Consider the following 6492-nt stretch of genomic DNA (forward strand, 5'->3'; position numbering starts at 1 on the left):
GAATATGAAAGAAATTAATACTAAAATACACAAGATTAAATGATACCCTGGTTACAGCGTGGGACAGCTACTTAGATTTCCATTTTTAAATGCATGAGGTTTAGCTTCTTTCATAAAGCCCGGAACGGTTGAAATCATTTTGTATGATTTCATTTCTTTAATAAATCTATCACATGCATGCTCATTTTCCAATATAAAATATAGATTTTAACCATTAAATTTTCTGAGTTATGGATTCCTAAATTGACATTTATTAGTCACTGCTGAGAAAGGAGAAACGTGTATGTCAAGGTGAATACCGGTAATAACTTAAAAAGCATGTGTAATGTTTCGAAGAAAAGAAAATTCCAATGAAATATTATATCAATATATTTTTTTGACCTAAGAAAGACAAATTAGATTGATTTCATGAACTAGATTTTATGAACCACTAGCCAGGTGTGATCTTGGGAAGAAAAGATAATTCTAATAAAATATTCGGTCAAAATTTTATTTTTAAAAAAACATCTTAAAAAGACAAATGACATTGATTTTATGAACTAGTTTGCTATGAACCATAAGTAGATTATGAAATTTTATTTTGCTACACTCGTTTGGAAGGAGGTTCGGGGGGAGGGGGGGGGCGCGAATGGTTAGCGTGTGGGCGTTGTATCATAAGATCTGTCATTGAGTCAACTGGCGTGGTTTCGAATCCCCGGTTGTACGTGGCAAGGAGTAGGGTCGCCTGTCCAACCTCATGGGTTTTCTCCGGGTCCTCCGGTTTCCTCCCACTGCTAAAGACTCCTACGCGCAAGCAATTTATTGAAATAAAATTGAACCATGTGTTAGTCCCAAAATGACCTAGTTTGTGTCGAGTGGACTTTAAACCCCATTTCTCTCTCTCTCTCTCTCTATTTTGCTACACTTGTTGGGTTGGGGGACGAATGGTTAGCACGTGGGCATTGTATAATAATCTCTGTCATTGAGTCAACTGGTGTGGTTTCGATTCCCTGGTTGTAGGTGACAAGGAGTAGGGTGGCTTGTCCAACCTCATTGGCTTTCTCCGGGTCCTCCGGTATCCTCCCACTGCTAAAGACCCCTAAATGCAAACAAATTATTGAAATAAAATTGAACGATTTGTAAGTCCCAAAATGGGCTAGTTTGTGTCTAGTGGACCTTAAACCCCATATCTCTCTCTCTCTCTCTCTCTCCTCTCTCATTTGTGTAAATTACAAAGTAATTTTGATTATTAATCTATTCCAGAATGTGTGAAGGAGAGAAAAGAAAGCTGGTGATACCGTCTGATTTAGGATATGGTTCTAGAGGTGCTCCACCTAAAATACCAGGTTCGTTAAATTGTTTTATTAGCATTTAGTAAAAGTTAAACTTGAATACATATAGGTTACTATTCTATGGACTACAATCACTGTTTATTACTGAGTGACGTTTCGACTAGGCTTCTATTTATCAAGCAATGATCAGTAATAAACAGTACCGTAATTGTATTCCATAGAATTGTGACCTATGTAAACCAGGTGAGTTGATTTCTGCACTGACTTGAGGTTGGGTGATTCATTTGATCATAAGGTCTGTCATTGAGTCAAGTGACAAGGAGTAGTCATCTGCCAAAAATTATAAGTGTTCTCCGGATCCTCCTGTTTCCTCCCACAATTAATGAGAGAGAGAGAGAGGAATGGGGTTTAACGTCCACTCAACACAAACTAGGTCATTTCAGGCCTAACGTATTGTTCAATTTTATTTTAATAATTTGCTTGTGCGTAGGGGTCTTTAGCAGTGAGAGGAAACCGGAGGACCTGGAGAAAACCGACGAGGTTGTCACATACAACCGGGGAATCGAAACCACGCCAGTTGACTTAATGACAGACTTTATGATACAGCGCGCACACGCTAACCATTCGGCCATCAAACCCCCCTTCCACAGCTAAAGACCCCTACGTTGAAATTATAACATTGTTAGACCCCATTTTCTATCCGTCTTTCTTCACAGACTGGAATGTTGCAACGATGTGCAAATTTTTAGGCAAAAAAATATTTAACTAAGATGGGGAATTCAGATCCAAGAATAAAATCCAATGAAATCAACAATTTTAATTTCTTAGTCGAATCAAAGCTGATTCGTCATTTTAATTGATTTCACCTTGCTCTTGTTTTCTTTTGTTTCAGCTGATGCAACTCTGATATTTGAAGTAGAATTATTGAAGATAGAGAGAAAGACAGAACTTTAATAACTTGTGTTTAATCTGTTACCATAGCATTTTAATTGTTTCATCAGTTCATGATTTATAATTAGTTTTATATAACAACTAAGTCAAGCACACAACTAGAGTGTATTTCATCAATTCCATTATAATGAACATTCAGGTTTAAATCCACAGACTTATTGCTTTTGATTTCAAATCCTTTCTGAGTTTATTAAAATTTTCCGTCTTAATTAAATAAACCAGTGAAAAGACACATAAATGATTTTACTCTCAGGTTGGAGTTGTTGGACATAGTTTCTTTGTCCTTTTCAGTACTTGAGCAATTGTTTACTCTATGCACAGGTGAGACGAATATGTCTTAATTAAGGCTCGATATTATGGGGTTACTTAATTGAACATTCAGGAATTGAATTCTTTCAAACCCCAAAATTGTGACAATCGAGTGAAAGGGGGATTTCGGACTACAACGCATGCACCTACTGACAAAAGCATGACAGCTGAAACATTAGTTGTGTTTAATTGTGATTCTACTCACACCACCTCCGTTGTCGGGACTGACAAAACTGTGACACGACTCAATTCTGTGTCACTCAATTCAAATTCTGTCATGACATGACATATGATTCAAATAAGGTTCAAACACTGACTTTATTTCCAAATTTTCTCCATAAGATTTTAAAACAAACTATAATTGTTTCGTATCTGAATATCTAGATATTTGTTTGCATGATTCTTGAATTGATGGAACTGATTTTTTGCCAAAAATATTTTTTCATTGTCAAAAATTATGAAAATGTTTCTAGTTTAGAATTCAAATGGTTTAAAACTTGCTTTAAAACTACAGAATAAACATTCAACTTTTTATATATTTCAATAAATTAAAACTTTATCTTCTGGAGTAAATTAGTGTATGCAGTAGTTAGATCGAAATCCATAATATTAGGTCAATTTTGTTGATTATTTTATTCGACCAATTTCGTATTTATACATCAATGTATCTATTCACCATCCTTGTATTTTTTGAAATATTTTGTTATGTTATGTATCAGCTATAAACCACATTATTTTGAATGTACTATTACAATAAGTTGCTCAATAATAAAGAGAGAAAGAAAGAAATGGAGTTTAACCAGTGTTCTTAATCGGCTGTTTTTTGTGGGATTAAGCCGATTGATGTTTAATCTAGCCGATTGGTAAAACAATGAACCGGCCACTATGGTATCATAAATCAATCTACTTTCGGCTAAATTACATCGGGTTAATTATTACATGTTAACGTCCACTCGACACAAACTAGGTTATTTCAGAACTAACATATTGGTCAATCTCTTGCATGTATAGTTGGGAGGAAACCAGAGGTCCTGTAGAAACTGACGATGTTGAACAGGCAACTCTACTCCTTGTCATGTACAAGCGGGGTATCAAAACCACACCACTTGACTCAATCATAGACCTTATGATCTGTTGGACCATTCGACTCCCCCCCCCCCATAATAAGAAGTGTGGCCTACTATTATTTCGAATTCCAAATGTCGAGGGTTCTTTTACACGCAGGCCAATGTATCAATTGGACCTTGGTTTTTCATCCCATTCAAATGACTATACATTGTACCTTGCCAGGCCCTCCCTCCTGCACAACTGGAAAATCCAGATGAACTTTCTCGGCCACCAGAAGGATCGAACATGGGACCTCCAGGTTAGCGAGCCAGCTTCATACTCGTTGAGCCACCGCGGCTCCTCATGATAGTAGAAAAGCTACTGTAATTAGGGAGGGATATGCATATAAATAGTCCTTGTTGAAAAGATATTGACGATAGCCTCATGTATACATCTTTTTAAGCTCAAATCCTACTGTGTGGCAGTGACCTTGGTTTTTAATCCCTTTCGGAGAACTTGACTTTTTCCTTGACAGAGCCCTCCTATCCTGCACAGCACACTAACAAAGGGAAACCTAGTTGGAAAAGCCAGAGTACTATTAACGAAATGAAATGGGGTTAACGTCCTACTTTTCTGCACCAACTGGGATAATCAAGATAGGCCTACGTCTTTTAGTATGCAATAAAGAGAGAGAGAGAGAAATGGGGTTTAACGTCCACTCGACACAAACTAGGTGATTTCGGGACTAACATAGGGTTTAATTTTATTTCAATAATTCGCTTGCAGTAGGGGTTTTTAGTAGTGAGAGGAAACTGGAGGACCCAGAGAAAACCCATGAGGTTAGACAGGCGATATGCAATGGGGGGGAATTATACACAGTTCTTGTGCATGGATCCCTGTTTTCCACCCCTCTGCACTAATGACACAGACGGAAACCATGCTATATTAAAAGTGTACACAGGTCACAATTATATGGTATACAATTACCGAGCAACTTTCAACTAGACCTCTCTACTCTTCATCAAGCAATACATTTATATATTTCAACTTCTGCTTTATTTACCCATAAATTCAGTACATAGCCATTTGCAAACTGCTTTATGTTCATTACTACAATAAATTTGGAAACTTGACATACAAGTCTACATTTGGAAATGTGACATACAGGTCTACTCAACGTCCAACAAATTAAAGAGACAACATGTCAGAAGAAAAAAGTCCAATACTGAGTCGTAAAGATCAAACAATTCAAATTACTTTCACTCAAGTCTGTTTTGCCAATGCCAAAATATTTCTTTTCTTTTTTTTCTGACTGGAAATTTGAAATGCACTTCAATTTCTATTGATTTCATGTCACCATCTTTTTCTGTCTGGGGGGAAATGTAATAATAATTTTGCTATCTTTCACATACACGCAAGCCTATTGGACAAAAATCACTTGTTTATTATACAAAGGCATGACGTTTGGATAAGTATCCTCTTATCATTGTCAAGAATAACTAGTAACAGTACTTGCATACAATAAAACAGTGATTGTTTCCCATATAATTGTTCTAGTTTTGTTATGTTTCCAATTGCTAAATGCCATTAAAGAATGAAATTCGAAATTGCTTCTGGACTGTAAAGAATACAGACTGCATTCAATCTAACTTGTTGTATGTTTTGTTAAGTCTCTATGTCTACTCTAGGAGTTGGCTTCCATCATTATTCATTAGTTTAATAGAACATAATTATAATAAATTAAATAAAAAGAGAGTCATTCTTGGAAGCTCTTACAATGATACAAACAGAAAAAAAAACATATAAAGAAAAAAAAAATCAACATAAATCACATCTACCTTATGTAAAAAAATCTTGAAATTTTCTCCAAACTAAAATACATAAAGTGGCCTTAATATTATTGAACTATAATATACCAGTATGCATGCTAATTATAACACCATAGATGTCTTAATAAAAATATCGGGGCTCAATATGAAACAAATGGAATATAAAACTCTTTAATGGAAGAAGTACAGTAATTTGATCAGTGATTCGGGTTGGGCATCCATTTATTATCCGAAGTGGTGCATTTACGATTTCAGTAAACTGTCAACATTTGACCAGAAAATGTGTTATTTTTCAACATTGACTCAATCTGCTGACATCAAATTTTAAAAGTAGACTGATCAGGTACCTGTACTCTCGACCCTCCTGGTAAAAACAGATTTGTAGTGACGTTCTTGAAGCCAGTAGATACCCGCTTATTAAATCAACAATTATATTATTCACCCAAACAAATAGGTCTAGATATTTTAAGTGTCTCAATAAAAATTCATTTAGGTCCGCACCTCCACAATCTCTTGGAATTCCCACAACCACCATCACTGTGAATAGCCACAATTGTTGGAGATAATCACAATCACTGGGGATAACCTCATAACTGGGGATAACCACAATTATTGGGGATAACCACAACTATTCGGGAAGTATAATTCACACTTGGGATTCCCAAAGTCTCTGTGGAGGTTTAATTCTACTGAAATGACACAGGGTGTGTTATGCAGCATTTTACGCTTTTTTTTATGCAGTTTTTTCATTGGTTGAGAGTCAAAATCCTGATACAGATTATTTAGCTCTTGGCCAATGAAAAGGCCCGATCCTAAAATGTTCGGGACTAACACATGGTTCAATTTTATTTCAATAATTTGCTTGCATGTAGGGGTCTTTAGCAGTGGGAGAAAAACGAAGGACCCACGAGATTGGACCAGCTACCCTACTCCTTGTCACGTACAACCAAGGAATTAAACCGCTTATAGTAAGAATTTTAGATCTCAGCCAATGGTCATAGGGCAGCATTTCACGATCTTAATGCCAATCGGCAGAACAGACAGTGCGATTAAATTTCCTTAATTCAAATTTTTGTAAATAAGGC

Source organism: Patella vulgata, chromosome 5, assembly GCF_932274485.2.
Source record: "Patella vulgata chromosome 5, xgPatVulg1.2, whole genome shotgun sequence".
NCBI lineage: Eukaryota > Metazoa > Mollusca > Gastropoda > Patellidae > Patella > Patella vulgata.